At 44.1% G+C, this 23,956-nt stretch overlaps 1 protein-coding gene and 1 long non-coding RNA gene across 4 annotated transcripts in view; one reads left to right on the forward strand and one right to left on the reverse strand.

The window, feature by feature from the left end:
• Positions 1-18,760, reverse strand: part of LOC121277450 — a 58,503-nt gene extending 39,743 nt beyond the window's left edge. For all 3 annotated transcript variants that reach the window (XR_005942882.1, XR_005942880.1, XR_005942881.1), the window contains exons 1-2: positions 18,431-18,760; positions 16,965-17,613 (exon numbers count right to left, since the gene is read on the reverse strand). This is a non-coding gene — a long non-coding RNA (uncharacterized LOC121277450). The remainder of the gene's footprint in view (positions 1-16,964; positions 17,614-18,430) is intronic.
• Positions 1-23,956, forward strand: part of mctp1a (multiple C2 domains, transmembrane 1a) — a 733,548-nt gene that overhangs the window by 96,301 nt on the left and 613,291 nt on the right. The gene's annotated exons all lie outside the window — the stretch shown is intronic.

The following is a 23,956-nucleotide window of genomic DNA, read 5'->3' on the forward strand; positions in this document are numbered from 1 at the left end:
CTTGTGCAGTGCATCTCATATTTGGTACACACGGCTGTGTGTATCATCTACAAGATGCACTGTGGTACACACTGCAGTGTGTATCATCTACAAGATGCACTGTGGGAATTCACCACGGTCTTTAGACAGCACCTTCTAAACCCACGACTACTACCATTTAGATGGACAAGGGCAGTAGATAGATGAGAACACCACCACCTGTAAGTTCCCCTCCAAGTCTCCTACCATCCTGACTTGGAAATATATCGCTGTTCCTTCACTGTCCCTGGGTCAAAATCCTGGAACTCCCTTCCTAACAGCACTGTGGGTGTACCTACACCACATGGACTGCAGCGGTTCAAGAAAGCAGCCCACCACCACCTTCTCGAGGGCAACTAGGGATTGGCAATAAATGCTGGCCCAGCCAGCGAAGCCCACATCCCATGAATGAATAAAGAAAAAGGTCAAGAGCCTGAATGAGTCCTGCTCAATGACACTTACGAAGCTTGTCTTGCCACCATTCAGGATAAAGCAGCTTGCTTGATCAGCACTCCATTCATCATCCTAAGCATTCACTTCCTCCATCACCGATGCACGGTGGCAGCAGTGTGTACCAAATATGAGATGCACTGCACAAAGCTCCTTGGACAGCACCTTCCAAATCCGCAACATCTAAGCCAGTAGATGTATTGTACACCATCGCCTGCAAGTTCCCTCCAAGCTACACACCATTTTGACTTGTAACTATATTGCCATCCCTTCACTGTTACTGGGTCAAAAACATGGAACTCTCTTCTTAACAATACTATTAGTATGCCTACACTAGATGGAGTGTAGTGGTTCAAAGAGATGACTCACTGCTACCTTCTCAAGTTAAGGATGGGCAACAAATGCTGACCTTGCATGTGACTTGTTGTTGCAGTGCATCTTATATAAGGTAAACATTGCTGCCATTGTGCGTCGATGGTGGAGGGAGTGAATGTCTAAAGAGGTAGATGGGGTTCCGATAAAGTGGACTGCATATTATTGGATGGTATTGAGATTCTTGAGTGCTGTTGGAGCTATATTCATCCAGGGCAAGTGGAGACTATTCCATCACACTCCTGACTTGTGTCTTGTAGATGGTGGACAGGCTTTGTGGAGTCAGAAGGTGAAGAAATCCCTGCTTTTGTACCCACAGTATTTGTATGGCTGCTCCAATTCAGTTTTTGGTTAATAGTAACCCCCAGGAGGTTGATAGTGGGGGATTCAGTGATGGTAGTGCTGTTGAACATCAAGAGGAGGTGGCTAGGTACTTGGTTGTTGGAGAAGAAAGCTAGATTCTCTCTTGTTGGGGAGGTGATGGCATACTGGTATTTTCACTGGACTGGACCAGAGGTCCAAGGTAATGGTCTGATCACCTGGGTTCGAATCCTACCACAGTGAAATTTGGATTCAGTAAAAAAAAACCTGGAATGAAAAGTCTGATGATGACCATGAAACAATTGCCGATTGTCATAAAAACCCATCTAGTTCACCAATGTCCTTTAGGGAAGGAATCTGCCATCCTTACCTGGTCTGGTCTACATGTGACTCCAGTCCCACAGCAATGTGGCTGACTCTTAAATGCCCCCTGAATTAGGGATGGGTGATAAATGCTGGCCTAGCCAGAGATGCCCACATCCCATGAATAAAAAAAATGATCATTGTCTGGCACTTGTGTGGTGCGAATGTCACTTGCCACTTATCAGCTGAAGCCTGAATGTTGTCCAGGTCTTGCCTTTCAGTATCTGAGGAGTTACGAATGGTGCTGAATATTGTGCAATCATCAGCAAACATTTCCACTTCTGACCTTATGATGGAGGTCATTGATGAAGTAGCTGAAGACTGTTGGTTTAGTACCTGAGGAACTCTTCCCAATAGGGTTGGGAAGCCACAAGTGTTCCTCTTTCTTGGCCCATGGTTAAAATCAGAGTCAGAACCTGGAAGAGTCATTGATGCCCAATTTACATATTTAATGAAGGACCCTGTCAGTTGTTGGCAGCTGTTTATGTCACCTATTCAGAAGGGACGCTTAAGATTAGAATCAGCGGGATCAATGTGGACATCAGCACCTAAGTCCCACAGGCAATTTTAACTGCCCATCTGCCAGATTTCCACTGAGCAGGCAGGTGGAAATCACCCCTGTAGTTTCATCATGAATTGAACTGAATTTAATTCCTGGCTTGTTCTGCTTGCCTTAGTAATATAAAGCCAATTGTAGTCTATTCCACAGCAAAACATGAAACGCAGTGAAAAGAACTTTCAGGGTAAAACTATATGTATTTATGAAATCATCTACAGCTGATCGAACTGAAATGACTAGAGCTTTGAAACTGACAGCGAAACTTTCTGGTACATGCTGCCCTTAACTACTTTGTAATTACAACTTCACATTGTAATTCACATGATGCCTGGGGCTGTATTCTCTGAAGCTTTCATTTTATATAGAAATCACAGTGTATTGATAGATCTGATAAAATATATAATGATAAGATTTTAATTTATAAGTTTAATTTCCCACCTTTAGTAAATCAATTTAAAGTATTTCACTCCAGCTCTGAGTGGACATCAGCTTCCATAGCAGAAAACTTTCTGTAAGGGTCCTCTCCCACCTTTTGACAGTAACTTTGGAAGAGTCACAGAAACTTCAGGAATATGACATGAGCGGTGGTTCTGTGGTTTTTGAACCAAGGCTATAGCAGATGAACTGGAGTATCTCAATGAGAATTCACTCCTGCAGTATCATAGGACTACATAGGATACAAAGCACAGAATTCGGCCATTTGGCACCACCAATCCATGCTGGCACTTACGCTCGAATTACCTCCCATTTTCATCAACATCTATCAGCGTAACCTTCAATTCTCTTCTTCCTTAAATTCTTGTCTAGCCTTCCCTTAAATGCATCTGTTTTATTCACTTTAAGCACTCTCTGTGATGGTAGGTTCCACATTCTCACCACTCCATGGGCAGAAGTATTACCTCGTCAGGTGCACAATGGTCCGCCGCCCTCAATCAGTCCCCTACCTCGATTTCACATTGGCTGGCCAATTAAGCTCTGCAGAACTTGGTGGCACTTTGATGCCTCTGCGTTGCTTGAGTGGGCAGATAAGCTTGGAGCCTGACCCAGTCATATCAATGTGGCTGTGCCTGAACTGTCTCAGTTGCAGAGGAATGGTCACATTCTACAGGTTTCCCAAATGTGTGGCCACTTCCCTTGCCCACCCTACCCCTCCACCCTGAATACTTGTTCGCAATATTCAGTGGCAGGGCCAAGCTTGCCCACTGCCACAAACCCTTGCCACCAGTCACCTCAACGGCAAGGCTGCAATTGCCCCCCTCACAAGTTGCTTCAACGGCAAGGCTGCACTTTCCCCCCTCACAATTCATCTCAATGGCAGGGCTGTACTTGCCCCCCTCACCCTCAAAGGTCACCTCAGAGGCAGGGCTGCACTTTCCCCCTGATTCCCCTCCTGCCTCCACCAATCGAGCTGGGCAGGATTTAACCCAGACCCTCCAGTGCCCTGAAGCCTGCAAAGCAACAGGCGACCCTGGCGAGCTCTGCGGAACGTTGCTGTGCACTCACCTCTAGTTCATCCAAAGTGGAGGCAGCAAGTGCATGTCATCTCTGTGCTGTTGTGAAACATGTCAGTGTGCTTTCCTAGCTTCCTGTCCTTCCCAATTGTGAAGTACCCTTGAATGTTTATATCCCAGCCTTGGTTACCTTGCAGCATGCCTCTGTAATGACTATCATATCATACATATTTATTTGTATGTGAACTGACAATTCATCTATTGTTACGAATGCTAAGCACATTCAGATACAGAGCCTTTAGTTCTGCCTTTTTACTATTTTTGCAACTTCTAGCCTTACCTGCTGGTGCAGTCTTAAGTTTGCATGCTCTGTCTCTTCCTGTCATGTTATGGTTATCATTACCCTGATTGCCACTTTGCTCTCTTGTCTTGTCCCCTCCCACATCTTCCCTCACTTGATCCCTTGCCCCCACTAATTAGTTTAAAGCCCTCTCTATTGCCCAAGTTATACGACTCACCAGAACACTGGCCCCAGCATGGTTCAGGTGAAGACTGTCTCAACGTTAGAGCTCCCACTTTCCCTGTACTAGTGCCAACACCCCACGAATCAAAACCTATTTCTCCCAAACTAATCATTGTGCCACACATTAAACTCTTATTTACTCTATGCCAATTTACTCGTGGTTCAGGTAATGTTCCAGAGATTATTACCTTTGAGGGTTTGCTTATTAATCAAGCCCCTACCATTTCATAAATCCTAAGCAAAACCTCTTTCCTTCTCCTATAAATGTCATTGGCACCTACGTGGACAATGACAACTGGATCGTCCCCCTTCTACAGCAAGATCCTCTCCAGCCCAGAGTAGATGTCCCGAACACTGGCACTGGGCAGGCAACATAGCTTTCTGGACTCATGCTCTTGGCTACAGTTAATTGTCTAATCTCCGATTATTGTCCTCTCCTACCACTACATTCCTACTTACTCCTCCCTTTTGAATGGCTTCCTGTACCACAATGCCATGGTCAGTTTGCTCATCCACGCTTTTGGCCATTCAAACTGCAAGAACCCTGAACCTATTGGACAATTGCAAGGGCTGAGTCTCCTCCACTCCTATTTTCTCAATCCCCACACCTGTCTCACTCACAGTGCCACCCTCCTGTCCCTGACCATGGACCGAATCAGATGCTCATAGCTTAAAGAGTGTGACTGCCTTCTGGAACAAATGTCCAGGTAACTTTCCCTCTCCCGACGCATCACAGTGTCCACAGCTCAGCCTCCATCTCATTAAATCTGAGTCAAAGTACCTTGAACTGCAGACACTTACTACAGATGTGTTTGCCTCGGATCACACTGGTGTCCACCAAGACCTACATACTGCAGCTGAAACACATCTCCTGCCCAGCCCTCATTAATGTATTTTAATTAACTAATTAATTAATTATTTTACTAATTACATTTTATTAATGCCCTAGCCCTGCCTGTGTTTAATGTTCCCTTGTCCTCATTGAAATTCCGAAGTTTAGATAAGATAAATAGGAAATACTCACCAGCCGATCACCTACCTCCTTCCCTGTGATGTCACAACTTGTTTTGTTTTCCTTCCTGACTGTGGCTCTGGCTGTCCACAGGCAGCGGGAGGCCCGCTTGGCCCCCAAAGACTCTAACTCTCCCCCTCACTGCTTTATGTCCCACTTGACTCCCGAAGTCTCCCGCTCTCCTCTTGCTGTCTTACGCCCTCCCCTCCAATTTTAAATATCTTAGGAGGCCAATAAAATTCCTGAGGAATTCCTGCTGCCAGCAAGTGTGGCTTGTATCTAAATACCAATGATATAAAGGGACATCGAGATAGCATTGGGAAAAGACATTAAACTGGATGATTAGCTATCACCATATTTAATTGCGGATCAGGCTCGATGGGCTGAATGGCCTACTCCTCCTATGTTTACCACTGGCTTTAAAACCTGAACATCGGGATCAAATGGGTGGCCCAAGCTGCACTTGCTGGCAGCAGGAATCCTCAGCAATTTTACTGGCCTAGCCAGCGATGCCCACATCCTGTAAACGAATAATAAAAAAAAACCTGAGCCCCAGTTGTTCACAATATACATCAATAATTTGGATGTGGGAACCAAATGTGAGACAGACCTAGGTGGGAACGTGTGTTGTGAGGAAGATGCAAAGCAGCTTTCAGAGGATTTGGACAGGCTTAGTGAGTCAGCAAGAATGCCGTAGATGAAATAGAAGGTGGAAAAATGTGAGGTATTCACTTTAGTAGGAGGAACAGATATGCAGAGTATTTCATAAATGGTGAGAGATTAGAAAGTGTAGATGTACAAAGGAACCTGGGTGTCTTTGTCAATAAGTCACTGAAAGCTAACATCCAGGTGCAACAAGCAATTAGGAAGGCTAATGGTATGTTGGCCTTTAGCACAGGAGAATTTGAGTACAGGAGTAGAGAAGTCTTGTTTCAATTGTGTAGAACCTTGGTGAGACTGCACCTAGAGTACTGTGTGCAGTTTTGGTCCCCTTACATTAGGAAGCATATTGCCATAGAGGGAGTGCAACGAGGATTCACCAGACTTGTTCATGGAATGGTAGAGCTGTCCTATGAAGAGAGACTGGGGAAACTGGACCTGTATCCTCTAGAGTTTTGAAGAATGTGGTAATCTCATTGAAACTTACAACATACTTAGAGATAGACAGAGTAGATGCAGGTAAGATGTTTTCCCTGGTTGGGAGTCTAGAACCAGGGGACACAATTTCAAAATAAGCGGGATGCCACTTATGACTGAATTGAGGAGAAATATTTTCACTCAGAAAGTGGCGGATCTTTTGAATTTTCTACCCCAGAGGGCTGTGGAAACTCAGGCACTGAGTATGCTTAAAGCAGGATCCCTTCCCTCTGACCTGCTCTTGTAGCCACAGTATTTATGTGGCTAGTCCAGTTCAGTTTCTGGTCAATGGATGTTGATAGTGGGGGATTCAACAATGGTAATACCATTGAATTTCTAGGGGCAGTCTTGTTGGAGATGGTCATTGCCTACCACTTGTGTGGCATGAATGTTACTTGCCACTTGTCAGCCAAAGCCTTGTTGCATTTGGACATGGACTGCTTCAATATCTTGAGTCTGGGAAAAGTGCCCTACAGTCAACGTCACAGTGAAGCAGTCTGGGAAGAGTATCCTGCAGTCAGCATCACAGTGAAGCAGCCTGGGAAGAGTGTCCTGCAGTCAGCATCGCAGTGAAGCAGTCTGGGAAGAGTATCCTGCAGTCAGCATCACAGTGAAGCAGCCTGGGAAGAGTGTCCTGCAGTCAGCATCGCAGTGAAGCAGTCTGGGAAGAGTGTCCTGCAGTCAGCATTGCGGTGAAGTGGTCTGGGAAGAGTGTACTGCAGTCAGTTCTTGTTGAAAACAATAAGAGTGACATCACAAAGCAGTGTGAGAGAGTGGCGAGAGATCAGAACCAGTGTGAGTGTGGGGAAGCTTCAAAAAATGATGTCAGCACAATGTGATTGCTTGCGCTCTGTCCGACCACGTGTGCAGGTAGTGCCACCAGCTACAGCTACTTGAGCTGCGGGTTTTGGAGCTTGAGCAGCAGCTGGAGGCACTGAGGTGCATCCGTGAGGCTGAGAGTTTTGTGATTGCACGTTTTTAGCCATGGTCACCCCACAGCTTATGGAAGTGCAGACAGAGAGGGAATGGGTGACCATCAGTCAGAAGAAAGGTGTCAGGCAAGTAGTCAGGAAATCCCCAGGCTGCATCTCACTCGAGAACCATTTTTCTGTGTTGGAAAACGGGAGAGTGACGGTTCCTCTGGGCAGTGCAGCCACACTCATGGCACTGTGAGTGGCTCAGCTGCACAGTGGGGGAGGAAAAAAAGGGGAAGAGCAATAATGGTAGGAGACTTGATAGGGGAACAGACAAGTGTTTCTGCGGCCATAGATGTGACTCAAGGATGGTATGTTGCTTCCCTGTTGCCAGGGTCAAGAATGGCACTGAACGGCTGCAGGGCATTCTAAAGGGGGAGGGAAAACAGACAGAGATTGTGGTACATATTGATACCAACGACATAGGTAGAAAGAGGGATGAGGTCCTTCAAGCAGAATTTAGGGAGCTAGGAAGAAGTTTAAAAAACAGGGACCTCAAAGGTAGTAATCTCTGGATTACTTCCGGTGCCATACACTAGTGTGTATAGAAATAGAAGGTTAGTCCAGATGAATGTGTGGCTGGAGAGATGGTGCAGGAGGGAGGCCTTTAGATTTCTGGGACATTGGGACCGTTTCTGGGGGTGGTGGACCTGTACAAGCTGGACAGGTTGCACCTGAATTAGAATGGGAACAACTTCCTTGCAGGGAGGTTTGCTAGTGCTGTGGTTAAACTAACTTGGCAGGGGGATGGGATCTTGAGAGGAAGTTCAGCAGGTGGGGATGCGCAGCCAAAATTAGAACTGAGAGCAAGTGAGTCTGGAAGGCATAGAAATTATAGGCCAGTTAAGGCACAGGTATTTTGTTGGTTGGATGGTATTTATTTTAATGCAAGGAGTCTGACGAATAAGGCAGAAGAGGGCACATGGAAGTATGATGTCATTGCAGTCGCAGAGACATAATTGAGAGAGAAGCGGGATTGGCGGCTCAATATTCCAGGATATAGGGTCCTCAGGTGAGACAGGGAAGGAGGTAAGAGAGGAGGGGGTTTCGCAATATTGATCAAGGAATCAATTACAGCAGTAAGGAGGGATGACATCTTAGAAGGCTCTTCAAATGAAGCCATACAGGTAGATATAAAAACAAAAAAGGAGCAATCACATTGATGGGAGTATAGTATAGGCCCCCAAACAGTAAGAGTGAAATAGAAGAGCAGATATGTAGGCACATTTCAGAGAAGTGTAAAAATAATAGGGCAGTAATAGTGGGAGATTTCAACTTCCACAACATTAACTGGGTTAGTCATAGTGTGATAGGTTTAGAGGGAGCAGAACTCTTAAAATGCATCCAGGAGAGCTTTTTAAGCTAGTACGTAGAAGGTCCTACAAGAGAGGGGGTGGTCCTGGACTTAATTTTAGGGAATAAAGCCGGGCAAGTGATAGAGGTATCAGTGAGGGAGCATTTTGCAGGTAGTGATCATAACTCCATTAGATTCAAGGTTGTAATGGAAAAGGAAAAGGATGAGCCAGAAATCAGAGTTTTAAAGTGGAGGAAAGCCGATTTTAGTAAGATCAGATATGATTTGGCCAGAGTGGACTGGGAGCAGCTACTTTTAGGTAAATCTGCATCACAGCAGTGGGACTCATTCAAGAAGGAAATAGGGAGAGTACAGGGCCAACATATTCCAGTAAAGATAAAGGGTGGGACCAACAAATCCAGGGAACCCTGGAGGGATATACAGGATTGGATAAAGAGAAAAGGGGGGGGCTGATGGCTTATACTGAGGGCTCAAAACAGTGGAAGCCCTGGAGGAGTATAAAATGTGTAGGGGGAACTTCTGAAGGAAATTAGGAGAGTAAAAAGGAGGCATGAAAAAACATTGGCAGGTAAAATAAAGGCAAATCCGAAGTTATTTTACAAGTACATTAAGAGTAAGAGGATAACTAGGGAAAGAGTAGGGCCCATTAAGGACCACAATGGTAATTTGTGTGTAGAGCCGGAAGACGTAGATAGGGTTCTAAATGAATACTTTGTGTTGGTGTTCACAAGTGAGAGGGATGACGTGGGTATGGATATCAGGCAGAAGGACTGTGATATACTTAAAGAAATTAGCATGGAAAAGGAGGAGGTTCTAAGTGGTCTGGCAGGCTTAAAAGTAGATAAATCTTTGGGCCTGGATGAAATGTATCCCACGCTGTTGAGTGAAGCAAGGGAGGAGATTGGGGCACTGGCAATAATTTTCAATACCTCTCTGGCCACAGGAGAGGTGCCAGAGGACTGGAGGACAGCGTTATTCAAGAAGGAAGAAAGGGATAAACCAGGGAACTACAGGCCATTCAGTCTAACCTCAGTGGTGGGGAAACTATTGAATGCAATTCTGAGGGACAGATTTAATCTACACTTGGAGAGGTAAGGATTAATCAAGGACAAAGGATTAATCAAGGACAGTCAACGTGGTTTTGTTAAGGGGAGGTCATGTCTGACCAATTTGATTGACCAGGTGTGTAGATGAGGAAAATGCATTTGACGTTGTCTATTTGGACTTCAGCAAGGCTTTTGATAAGATCCCATAAGGGAGACTGATAATGAAGGTAAGGGCCCATCGGATCCAAGGCAATTTGGCAAATTGGATCCAGAATTGGCTGAGTGGCAGGAAGCAGAGGGTAATGGTTGAGGGATGTTTTTGTGACTGGATGCCTGTGTCCAGTGGGATTCCACAGGGATTGGTGTTGTGGCATATAAAAGATTAAGACTTAAATGTAGGAGAGTTGATCAGGAAGTTGGCGGATGACATGAAAATTTGTGGGGTGGTAAATAGTGAGGAGGATAGCCTTAGATTACAGGAGGATATAGATGGGCTGGTCAGATGGGCTGATCAGTGGCAAATAGAATTTAATCCAGACAAGTGTGAGGTGATGCACTTGGGCAGGACAAACAAGGCACGGGAATACGTGATAAATGGTAGGACCCTGGGAAGTACTGAGGATCAGAGGGACCTTGGTGTGCATGTCCACCGGTCCCTTAAGGTAGCGGGACAGGTAGATAAGATGGTTAAGAAGGCATATGGGATACTTGCCTTTATTAGCCGAGGCATAGAATATAAGATCAGGGAGGTTATGCTGGAACTGTATGAAACACTGGTAAGGCCGCAGCTAGAGTATTGTGTGCTGTTCTGGAACTGCATTAAAGGAAGGATGTGATTGCACTACAGACAGTGTAGAGGAGGTTTACCAGGATGTTGCCTGGACTGGAGAGTTTTAGTTATGAGGAGAGATTGGATAGACTAGGATTATTTTCCCTGGAGCAGAAGGGATTGAGGGGGGGACGTGATTGAGGTGTATAAAATTGTGGGGGGCATAGATAGTGTAGACAAGAAGGAACTTTTCCCCTTGGTGGAGGGATCAATAACCAGGGGCCATAGATTTAAGGTAAGGAGCAGGAGGTTTGGAGGGGATGTGAGGAAGAATATTTTCACCCAGAGGATGGTGGGAATCTGGATCTCATTGCCTGAAAGGGTGGTAGAGGCAGAAACCCTCATAACATTTAAGAAGTATTTGGATGTGAACTTGCGATGCCATGGCATACAAGGCTATGGGCCTAGCCCTGGAAAATGGGATTTGAATAGTTCGATACCTGTTTGACCAGTGCAGACTCGATGGGCCGAAGGGCCTTTTTCTGTGCTGTAGACCCCTATGACTCTATCTGAGGAGTTGCAAATGGTGCTGAACATTGTGCAATCATCAGCGAACATCCCCACTTCTGACCTTATGGTGGAAGGAAGATCATTGATGAAGCAGCTGAAGATGGTTGGACTGAGGACACTACTCTGAGGAACTCCTGCAGTGATACCCCTGAACTGAGATGATTGACCTCTAACAGTCACAACCATCTTCCCTTGTGCTTGGTATGGCTCCAATAGCAGAGAGCTTTCCCCTGATTCCCAATTACTCCAGTTTTGCTCCTTGATGCCGAACAGTCAAATGATGTTAAGGGCAGTCACTCTTGCCTCACCTCACCTGTGAGTTCAGTTCTTTTTTTTAATTATTCATTCATGGGATGCGGGCATCACTAGCTAGGCCAGCATTTATTGTCCATCCCTAAATCAGAGGCATTTAAGAGTCAATCACATTGCTCTGGGTCTGGAGTCACATGTAGGCCAGACCAGGTAAGGACAGCAGGTTTTCTTCTCTAAAGTACAGTTGTGAACCAGATGGGTTTTTACAACAATCGACAATGGTTTCATGGTTATCATCAGACTTTTAATTGAATTCAAATTTCACTATGTAGTGGCATTCGAACCTGGGTCCCCAGACTAGCCTGGGTGTCTGGAATACTAGTTAGTAACAACACCGCTATCCCACCGCCTCCCCTCTATGTTTGAACCAAGGCTGCAATGAGTTCAGAAGCTGAGTGACCCTGGCGGAGCCCAAACTAAGTGTCAATGAGCAGGTTATTGCTAAGCAAGTCCCGCTTGTTAGCACTGTTGATGGTCCCTTCTATCGCTTTGCTAATGATGGTAAGTAGACTGATGGGGCAGTAATTGGCTGGGTTGGATTTGTCCTGCTTTTATTGTATAGGACATACCTGGGCAATTTCCCACACTGCCGGGTACATGCCAGTGCCATAGCTGTACCAAAACTGCTTCGCTAGGAGTGCAGCAAATTCTGAAGCACAAGTCTCAATACTATTGCCGGAATTTTGTCAGGGTCCATAGCCTTTGAGGCATTCAGTGCTTTCAGCCGTTTCTTGATATCACATGGAGTGAATTGAATTGGTTGAAGATATCTGTGATGCTGGGGACCTCTGGAGGAGCCTGAGATGGATCATCCACTTGTCCCTTCTGGCTGAAGACTGTTGTGAATGCTTCAGCCTTATCTTTTGCACTGATGTGCTGGGCTCCTCCATCATTGAGGATGGGGATATTTATGGAGCCTCCTCCTCCAGTTAGTTGTTTAATTGTCCACCACTATTCACGACTGGATGTGGTAGAACTGCAGAGTTTAGATCTGATCCATTGGTTGTAGAATCGCTTAGCTCTGTCTAAATACTGATCCTTCTGGTTCATGACTAGTCACAGCCTGCCAACATGAAAATGACCCATTTATTCCTACTCTCTGCTTTCTGCCTGTTAACCAATCCTTAATCCATGCCAGTATATTACTTCCTATCCCATGAGCTTTAATTTTGCTAACCAACCTCCTGTGAGGGACTTCATCAAAGCCTCTGAAAATCCAAGTATCCTTCATCCACCAACTGCCCTTTATCAATTCTGTTCGTAACATCCTCAAAAAACTCCAACAGGCTAGCCAAACATGATTTCCCATTCATAAATCCATGTTGACTATGCCCAATCAGGTCATTATTATCTAAGTGTCCATTTATCACATGCTTTAGAATAGATTCTAGCATTTTCCTCACTACTGATGTCAGGCTAATAGGTCTGTAGTTTCCTGTTTCCTCCCTCCCTCCATTGTTAATTATTGGGGTGACATTTGCTACTTTCCAATCTGCAGGAAACCTTTCCAAAATCTATAGAATTTTCGAAGATGATCACCAATGCATCCACAATCTCCATAGCTAGGCTCTTTCAATACTCTGGGATGTAGAATATCAGGTCCCGGGGACTTATCAACCTTCAGTCCCATTAATTTCTCCAATATAATCTTCTACCCAACACTAATTTTCTTAAATTTCTCATTCTCTCTCATCCCTTGGACCTCTAATTCTGGGTGCCCATTCTCTCTGTATCCCCTCTTCCAAAACCATTCATACTTTTAAAGACTTCTATTAGCTGGTAATGTGCAATGAGATAGGATTAATCAATGACCTCATGGTAAAAGAGCCTGTAGGTGACAGCAATCATAACATGATAGAATGTCACATTCAGTTTGGAGGGGAAAAGTATAGTGTTTTAAACCTAAGTGCCGGTAACTATAAGGGTATGAAGGCAGATTTGGCTAAAGTGAATTGGGAAACTAGGTTAAAAGGTAAGATAACAGAGATGAAGTGGTAGACTTTTGATGAGATATTTAATAACTCTTAGCAAAGATTTATTCCAGTGAGAAAGAAAGACACTTTGTGAAGGATGCATTGTCTGAACTAAACAAGGAAGTTAAGGGTTGTATCAAATTGAAGGAAACGCTGTAGAAATCTACAAAGATTAGTGGTAGGTCAGAAGATTGCACAGATTTTAAGAACCAGCAAAGAATGGCAAAAAAAGAGAGCAAGAAAGTAGAGTATGAGAGCAAGCTAGCTAGTAGTATAAAAACAGGCAATAAGAGTTTTTACAAATATTTAAAGAGGAATAGAGTAACTAAAGCTCATTATGGACCTCTAGAGACTGAGTCTGGAGAATTGATAATGGAAAACAAGGATATGGTGGAGGCGTTGAATGGTATTCTGACCCACTTAAGGGTCTCAATTAGCAGCAGGGTGGGAAGGTCGTGATGGAGGCAAAAGTGGCGAGGTCCCCACTTGCTCACCTGATTAAGTTCCCCACCACCAAATTTGCCACAGGACAGGGCATTAAATTCCACATTAAATGTGGTTTAACCAAGATTCGATTTTAGGATAACTTCCTTACTTTCAATTCTACTATGGAAATAAACTCTGGTGCTTGCTTTTGCCTTTTTTATGGCTTTGCTAACTTGTGGCGCAACTTATAGTGATTGGTTTCTTTGTACTTCAGATCCCTTTGTTCCTCTACCCCATTTGGACTTGCACCTTTCAAGTAATAAATGACCTCCCTATTCTTCCCACCAAAATGCAATACCTCAGCGCAGAAATCTCCCTGAGGCACAGAGCTGCCTCGGAGATTAGTTTGAGTTTAAAACATTTTAATAAAGGAAAAAAAAATTAGGACATGTCCTCTCATGTGAAACTGTCACATGAGCTGGAACATGTCTATGAATGTTATTAAAAACTTTTTCAAACCTTTAAAAACCTTCATGAAACCTCATCCTGCCCGTGGATGAGGTTCCATGAAAAATGCAAGGGCCGCCTGGGCTCTTCGCCTGCCCTTAAGGTTGGACGGGCAGCTCAGTTTATGGTTTTAATTGATAGTTAACTGGCTTTAATAGGCCTTTGACAGTTCAGTGGGCAAGCAGCTGAACTGAAAACATGAATGACGAGCGGTGATGTCGGGACGCATGCTCGGTGTCACCATGTATTATTTTACGTCTCGGCGAGCGGGCCCAGCCCACACTCACCAAGCCGAAGATACTGCCCCAGATAATTAACATCTACTGCATTACCTCCTCAAAAGGTTCAGTAATGTTGGTTAAGCAATATTTTCTCTTCATTTCTAGGGACTGGATTTTACACTTCCCCACCAAGGGGGTTTGCAGGCAGGAGGCATGTAAGATCCAGCAGGTGGCCTACCCACCTAGTAAAATCCAGCATGTTTAATAAATAATCTCAGAGTAAAAGGTCCCCCAGAAAACAGTGACCATAACATGGTAGAATTTAGCACTCAGCTTGCAAGTGAGAAACTTGAGTTGGAAACAACTGTGCTAAACTTAAGTAAGGATAATTACAAAGGAATGAAGGCAGAGTTGACTGGAGCGGACTGGGAAAAGAGTTTAGTAGGAAAGATGGTTGATGAACAATGGCAGACATTTAAGAAAATATTTCATGGCTCACAACAAAAGTATATTCCAGTGAGGAAGAAAGATCCTAGGAAGGGGATAAATCAACCATGGTTAATCAAGGAAGTTGAGGAGTGTATCAAATTGAAAGGATAAACATACAATGTGGCAGAGATTAGTGGTAAGCCAGAAGATTGGGAAAGTTTTAAAACCAACAAAAGATGACCAAACAAACAAAAAAAGGGAGAAAATAAACTTTGAGGGTAAACTAGCAAGTAATATAAAAACGGACAGTAGCAGTTTCTTTAAATATATAAAACGGAAGAAAGAGGCCAAAGTGAACCTAGGCCCCTTAGTGAATGAGACTGGGAAAATAATAATGGGGAACCAGGAAATGGCAGAGGAGTTGAATAAATACTTGCATCAGTCTAATAAGATTGCAAAACTACTAAATAATCATGGGGCAAAACGGGGGGAGGAAATAAATAAAATAACTATCACTAAAGAAAAAATACTAGGGGAACTAATGGGGTTAAAGGCTGATAAGTCCCCTGGACCTGATGAGTTGCATCCTAGGTTATTAAAGGAAGTAGCTGCAGAGATAGTGGATGCACTGTTAGTAATCTTCCAAGGATCCTTAGAGCCTGTAAAAGTCCCAGAGGATTGGAAAACTGACAATGTAACTCCCTTATTCAAAAAGGGAGGGAGACAAAAACATTAACTATAGGCCAGTTAGCTTAATATCTGTCATTGGGACAATGTTACAGTGTATTATAAAGGATGTAATAGCAGAGCATTTAGAAATGCATAATATAATCAAGCAGAGTCAGCATAGCTTCATGAAGGGGAAATCATGCCTGACAAATTTATTAGAATTTTTTGAGGAGATAACAAGCAGGATACATAAAGGATAATCAGTAGATGTAATATATTTGGATTTACAAAAGGTGTTAAATAAGGTACTGCACATAAGGCTATTTAATAAGATAAGAGTCCATGGTGTTGCGGGTAGTATATTAGCATGGATAAAGGATTGGCTAACTAATAGAAGACAGAGTTAGGATAAGGGGGGCATTTTCAGGATGGCAACCTGTAACTAGTGGAGTGCGAAAGGGATCAGTGCTGGGGCCACAATTATTTACAATATATATTAATGTTTTGGATGAGGGAAATGAATGTACTATTGCCGAGTTTGCAGGGGCTACAAAGATAGGTGGGAATGCAAGTGGTGAGGATGACTCGAGAATCTACAGAGGGCTAAGTGAGTGGGCAAAGACTTGACAGATGGAATATAATGTGGGAAAATGTGCAATTATGCACTTTGGCAGGAAGAATAGAAGAACTGAATATTATTTAAATGGAAAAAGACTGCAGAAAGCTGCAACACAGAGGGTTTTGGGGGTCCTCGTGCATGAATCCCAAAAAGCTAACATACAAGTTCAACAGGTAATAGGGAAGGCAAATGGAATGTTGGCCTTTATTTCAAAAGGAATGGAGTATAAAAATAGGGAAGTCTTTCTAACACGATACAAAGCACTGATCAGACTATACCTAGAATACTGTGAACAATTTTGGTCCACTTATCTAAGGAAAGATGTACTGGCATTGGAGGCAGTCCAGACAAGGTTCACTAGGTTGATCCCAGGTATAGAGGGATTTTCTGATGTGGAGAGGTTGAGTAGGTTGGGCCTGTACTCACTGGAGTATGGAAGAATGAGAGGCAACCTTGTTGAAACATATACGATTCTTATGGGGCTTGACAGGGTAGATGTTGAGAGGTTGTTTCCCCTTGTGGGAGAATCTAGGACCAGAGGACATAATCTGAGAGTAAGGGGTCACCCATTTAAGACAGAGATGTGGGGAATTTCTTCTCCCAAGGGTAATTAATCTGTGGAATTCTTTACTGCAGAGGGCTGTAGGGGCTGGATCATTAAGTATATTCAAGGCTGAGATAGACAGATTTTTAATCAGTAAGGGAAACAAAGGTTTTTGGGAAAAGACAGGAAAGTATAGTTGAGGATTATCAGATCAACCATGATCTTATTGAATGGCAGAGCAGACTCGATGGGCTGAATGGCCTACTTCTGATCCTACATCTTATGGCCTTAATAGAAAAGGATTTCACTCTCTGAACGTCCAGTTCATTTGTGATCACAGAAGACAAAGTCAGCATTTTTGTGCTCAGCAACCAGGGAGCTCACCTGACTCTTACGTCTTGAGTCTTCACAGGTGCCGCAGATCTTTGAAGGACTTCGGCAATTAGAGGGTTGGCTCCTCAAGGACATCTGAGGAGTGATACAATGCTTCACATTCTGTCACAAGTTCCTTCATAGTAAAAACTATTGGCCACCTGAAGATGCATTTCTGATTTTTGGACCAGTCAGGCAGGGGTCTCCAATACTCACTACAGAGAATGTCCTGCATTATCATTTTTTGCTGTGCCCGACACAACCTAGCACTGCAAAGGGGGGTTCACGTGTTGCCAGAGGGAGATGTTGAGGAGCTAGATGTCTCCTCAGACAAGGAAGACTTGGAAGGCGATGACTCTAAAATGCAGGGGGAGTTCAGACATGCCACACGAGGATGCAGTTGCACCAGCACGATGCAACATGTGACCATGACAACCTCATAGCTACAGGATTCCAGGAAGAATAAGGTGAAGACAAGTTTTCACAATCAGTTCTCTTTAGGCTTCGATGCAGGGGAAGCAACAGGACCTTCATTCTCAGCATTGACATATTAGGAAAGGTCATCAATCTCACATTGATGACGGAAGCAGCATTATTCTCCTTCTGACCTAATGATGGGGTCATCCTTGGGAGGCATAGAAGCCTTGGGAACATGTGGCCACTGTGAAGTATAATTAGCACTCCATTAGCACACCTTCTTAAGTAACTACATGCAGTACAGTCCTTTCAATCATGACGCCAACAAGTCAGTGGGTATGGCAGCTTTCAAGCAGGTGAAATGTCATTGCACGCATGGATGAATGCATGTCAGTATGACAGCAGCTTAGCAAGGCGGCATCACATTACAGGATAGATGACAGCTTTGTAGCTGCACTGGAACAGCTTGTCCAGGGGCATGGCAAGTTCTGGAGCACAAGTCTTCAGTACTATTGCTGGAATATTGTCAGGGTCCATAGCCTTTGCAGTATACAGTGCCTTCAGCAGTTTCTTGATATCACGTGGAGTGAATCGAATTGGCCGAAGACTGCCATCTGTGATGCTGGGGACCTCTGGAGCTATTGACTAGCCATGAATGCACATGAAAGACCCCTATCTGCTCCAGCCAGCTCTGTGGCCTGTTCTTTGTAGGGGGCGAGTGATCTCAACTCCGGGGTTGCCCCTCCAGTCTTTGCTCTCTCCCTTTTGTTGTGGGACAAGCTGTCCTGCATAAAGACAGATGGATTGACTATGAGTACTATGGATGAAGGAGCATTTCAGAAGCATGCATTCCTGTTGTGTCTGTTGAGTCCTCCCCAGTAAGAGATACAGACATCATTTGTGCAGGATCTTACATGTGATGGTGACCTTGAAGTGACTGGCAGACATGCAGTGCTCATGTCCCATCTGCTGATTATGAGTGACATCCCTATGGACTCTAACTCTTAGACTATCTGATGCCCTTATGAGAGCGTGAGTTCGGAGTGAGAAGTTTCACTTACCTTGGCGGAGCAGACCTGATTATTCATCATCTGTCAGCACTGCAGTGTGGTCCATTATTTTTTCGAGGGCGCTGACCTCCCTGGCGACCTTCTCTGGTATGGTCAGGTAGGAGAACTTCCTGCTGGCAGCCCAAGGAGAGAGGTGTTTCTGCCTTTTCTGAACGGCCTGGAGGAGAATCCCCAGGGAGGCCTTGCCGAACCGTGGTGCTAACGGGTTTGACCTTTTACAAAGTAGACTGACACAGAGAACTTTCTAGAAAAGATTGAAAAAGAAACTGAAAGCAAAGCAGATGATGTCAATGACCATGGTGGGGAATGACACAGCAGTAATTTTCTGTATCCTACTTGCTGGAGGTAAAAAAAAATTAGTCAACTGAAACCCACCAAGGGTTGTCACACATTGTATTGCAGCAAAATCCTGAATTTCTGGATCTAAATTCTATTTACTTTCCTAAGCTTACCTTTGGTCATACTTCACTTAGAGGACATGTTACCCCTGACAATATCTTAATTTCTGTTTAAGAAAGTGTAGCATTTGTGCATTTTCCACTTGTTGCCCCAGGCTCTGTCTCCTGCTGTTTCCTCTTCCTGTTGCTTTAAAATGTAATGAAATCCATCAATGTTTTAATGGTTATTTGAATTAGTGTAAAGCTAAGTAATAAAGTAGATTAAAAACATTATACCTTGTTTCTTTAATTGTGCTCCAAAATCTTCTTGCATTTTGTAACAAAAATATCTGGTAAAGTGAGAATGATAATACGGTTCTTTTTATATTGCATTTTCTGATTGATGATCTTATGCATCATCTAATTTCTCTCTCTATTTAGGACTTTACAGACTAGTTAACACATGCCATGCGAGTACTTAGTGTGTCTGCTGTTCTCCCTCCCCCTTTCCTTCTGTTTTTACAACCTTCCAAAAATGCCTGTTTACCTTGGTCTCCTTTCTGATGACAAAGGATACACACTCAAAATGTTAAACTGCCTTTTCTGGATGAGCTCAGTCTTCCTCTAACTAAATATTGGGAAGACTGAAGCCATTGTCCTTGCTTCCTGCCACAAATTCCATTCCCTAGCCATTGACTCCATCCCTGTCCCTGATCACTGACAGAGGCTGAACCAGACTATTTGCGACTTTGGCAGACTATTTAACCCAGAGGTGAATTTCCAACCACACAACAGTTCCAGCACCAAGACCGCCTATTTCCATTTTCATAACATCATCTGTCTCTGCCCCTGCCTCAGCTGACCTGTTGCTGCTGAAACCCTCATCCAAGTGTGCGTTATCTTTATAGATTTTAATATTCCATTGTTCTCCTGACTGCCCTTTTACCTTCCAACCTTCATAAACTTGACAGATGCTGACTGACTTCTTCTGTATTTCCTTTGAAGTTAATCCCAACTAGTTGGGAGGTAATATATGAGGGAACTAAATTATTTCAAATGGGCAACCCAAGACCAATTTGCTTCCAAACCACCTGCTTTCAATTTTTAATGGAGGCAGGTTCGGGAGTCTGGTGACCAATTCACTCTCAGGAGGCAGGTCAGTCTCTAAACATGGTAGGCAAGAGAGGAGATTGCAGGGGCCCTGTCATTAATTTTCAAATCCTCTCTGGCCACAGGAGAGGTGCCAGAGGACTGGAGGACAGATAATGTGGTACTACTATACAAAAAGTGTGGTAGAGATAAATCAGGGGACTATAGGCCAGTCAGTCTAACATTAATGGTAGGGAAACTTCTGGAAAAAATTCTGAGGGACAGAATTGATCTCCACTTGGAGAGACAAGGATTAGTCAAGGAGGCTGTAAAGTGCCTAATCAGAAGTTTAATCAAGGATAGTTAGCATGGCTTTGTAAGGGGGAGATCATGTCTAACAAATCTAACAAATTTGATTGAATTTTTCAAGGAGGTGACTAGGTGTGTAGATGACGGTAGTGTAGTTGATGTAGTCTACATGGACTTCAGTAAGGCTTTTGACAAGGTCTTGCATAGGAGACTGGTCAAGAAGGTAGGAGTCCAGGGCAATTTGGCAAATTCTTCCAAAATTAGCTTAGTGGCAGGTGGCAGAGGGTGATGGTCGAAGATTGTTTTTGTGACTGGAAGCCTGGGTCAGGTGGTGTACTGCAGGGTTTGGTGCTGGTTCCCTTGCTGTTTATAGTGTACATTAATGATCTAGATATGAATGTAAGAGGTATGACCAGTAAGTTTGCAGATGACATGAAAAGTGTTAGTATGGTAAATTGTGAGGAGGAAAGCCTAAGGGTACAGGACGATATATATGGGCTGCTTAGATGGGCAGAACAGCGGCAAATGGAATTAAATCCTGAAAAGTGTGAGGTGATGCATTTTGGGAGGAGCAACAAAGCAAGGGAGTGCACGATGAATGTTGGGACCCTAGGAAGTTCAGAGGATCAGAGGGACCTTGGTGTGCATGTCCATTGATCCTTGAAGGCAGCAGGACAGGTGGTTAAGAAGGCATATGGGATATTTGCCTTTATTATTCGAGGCATTGAATACAAGAACAGGGAGGTTATGATGAAGCTTTATAAAGCGTTAGGCCATATCTGGAGCACTGTGTGCAGTTCTGGTTGCCACACCATAGGAAAGATGTGATTGCACTGGAGAGGGTGCAGAGGAGATTCACCAGGATGTTGCCTGGGCTGGAGCATTTCAGCTGTGAAGAGAGACTAGATAGGTTGGGGTTGTTTTCTTTAGAGCAGAGAAGGCTGAGGGGGGACCTGAGGTGTACAAAATTATGAGGGGCATAGATAGGCTAGATAGGAAGAAACCTTTCCCCTTATTGGAGGGGTCAACAAACAATGGGCATAGATTTAAGGTTAGGGGCAGGAGGTTTAGAGGGGATTTGAGGAAAAAGATTTTCATCCAGAGGGTGGAGGGTGTCTGGAACTCAGTGCCTGAAATGGTGGTAGAGGCGGGAACCCTCACAACATTTAAAAAATATTTAGATGAACACTTGAAATGCCATAGCACACAAGGCTACGGGCCAAATGCTGGAAAATGGGATTAGAGTAGATAGGGGCTTGATGACCGGTGCGGATACTATGGGCCAAAGGGCCTTTTGCTACGCTGAAAACTCTGTTTTAAAGAGGCTGTGTGCCTCAAACTTAACTTTTCGTTTTAATGCCTGCACGCCAAGTTTCCCTGGGTCTCAGGAAACACAGCAGCTGATGGAAGGCATGGAGGGCCACATTCATCAGGTGACTGCATTCACAGCACTGCTTGTGGGCCGTGGGAACTGGAATACTTACCCCCAAATCACTAGCTCACCAAGCTTACGTCCACGTGATGAGGCCCCCACGATCGACCAAATCCCAACCCTTGCTATATATAACTCCCTCCTACCTGACTCCTCCTCCCCAGATCACTTATCTCTGCTCCCTCAATGGATGCCTTCCTGCCCACCATCCAGCCAGGCTGTCAATCTGCAATGAGGATTTTAAACAGGTCCTGCCATCATAGTCAGTGGGATTTGCAGGAAACTTGCAGGTTGTTCCCCAAGGCACCCACCCAACCTTCAAACCCTCCCACTCCAACAGACCACTCCATGCCTACCTCACAGTTATTATTGAAAACAGTGTGCTAAACCACCTGTGAAGTGCTAGATAGAAAGCATTTAGCTAGATAGAATGCAAAAGATCATTGGTGAGATAATGAAGCACAGAAAAAAGGCAAAATAATATATTTTTTTGTTCATTCAAGGGACATGGGCTTTGCTGGCCAAGCCAGCATTTATTGCCCATCCGTAATTGTCCTTGAGCTGCCTCCTTGAACCACTGCAGTCCATGTGGTGTAGGTACACCCGCAGTGCTGTTAGGGAGGATGTTCCAGGATTTTGACCCAGTGACAATGAAGGAGCCGTGATATATTTCCAAGTCAAGATGGTGAGTGGCTTGGAGGGGAACTTCCAGATGGTGGTGTTCCCATCTATCTGCTGCCTTTGTCCTTCTATATGGTAGTGGCTGTGGGTTTGGAAGGTGCTGCATAAGAAGCCTTGGTGAGTTTCTGCAGTGTATCTTGGAGATGGTACACACTGCTGCTACTGTGCATTGGTGGTGGAGGGAATGAATGTTTGTGGATGGGGTGCCAATCAAGCAGGCTGCTTTGTCTTGGATGGTCTGAAACTTCTTGAGTGTTGTTGGAGCTGCATTCATCTAGACAAGTGGGGAGTGTTTCATCACAATGCTGACTTGTACGGAGTTCAAGTAGGCTTTGGAGGACAGGCAGGGAGACACCAAAGGGGAATGCAACCTTAGTGGGGGTGCCCCCGATTTGTTTAGGGCTCCCCTCAAGGATATATGCCCCCTTCCTTCCTGCCTTTCACCAACTTGGGTGAAAAAATGGCTCTTCTCACTCTCATCTGCTTTCCACTATCCAGCTTATTAAGGCAGTGGAGGTGTATTGAATGACTTAACTGGACAATAATTGGCCACTTAAGGGCCTCAATAGGCCTAAGGGCAAGCATGCTAGCGGGCTTCTTACCTACCCCTGGAATATAGGGACCAGATTGGGGTGGGTGGGAATGCGATGGACCAGCCACCCACATATTTTACGTGTCCTCCCCTGACGAAAACACCCCCAGTGGGTGCTGTAAAATCCAGCCTCAATGGTTTTGTTCTGCAAGATGTGCAGCCGTGCAGGTTACATGTCTATGAGGAAGAATATAGTGTATTCTGAAGTCATAAGTAGAATTTAAAAGTCTATATCCGCCAAAATCTTTACAACAAATTTAAAAATTGCTTCTTACAAATTGCAAGCAATCTTTAATATTGCTTGTATTGCAGCCAGAATAAATCAAGAAAGAAAACATTCCACTCCAGGTAAATGGCAAAAAAGTATTTTGAAAGGAAGAGCGATGAATTGCATTTCATTTTCTCACTCATTATAATAAAATCCTACTTTTTTAAGCTTAATTAAATTAAGCAGAAGCGTATTCACCCAGCAGCAGCCATGTTGGATTAGGTTATTTTCATTTGCCAGTAAGCAGCAGTAATGTCACCACAAACAATGCCTATTTTCCACCTGGTGGTAGCAATACACAGCCATTGTGCAATGGTTCATAGTCCTTCTTTGTCATTAATTGATCTTTAAAAAAGAGTTACATAGGAACAGGAATAGGTTCACCACTGGGGCTGTTTCCACCATTAATGCTGATCTCTCTCTTAAATTCCATCATTGATCCACATCCCTCGATAATCTTACCTATCAAAAATCTGATGACCCCCAAAATTTCAACTGACCCAGTATCCAAAGCTTTTGCAGGAGAAGGTTCAGGACACTAACTTTTCCAGATTTTTTTCTTGAATAGCTTAGCTCTAATTTTAAGATTGTACATTCTTATTCTGGATTCCTTCACCTGCAGAAATAGTTGCACTGTACCTACACTATCAATTTTTTAATCATTCAAAACACCAATTAATTTTTTTTCAGGCTGTAAGACCACTGCTATACACGCATGCAGCTGTTACTTGAAGGTTTCAGTTTTCAGGCGTTAAACTGCATGGGCCAT

Source organism: Carcharodon carcharias, chromosome 4 (assembly GCF_017639515.1).
Source record: "Carcharodon carcharias isolate sCarCar2 chromosome 4, sCarCar2.pri, whole genome shotgun sequence".
NCBI classification, from domain to species: domain Eukaryota; kingdom Metazoa; phylum Chordata; class Chondrichthyes; order Lamniformes; family Lamnidae; genus Carcharodon; species Carcharodon carcharias.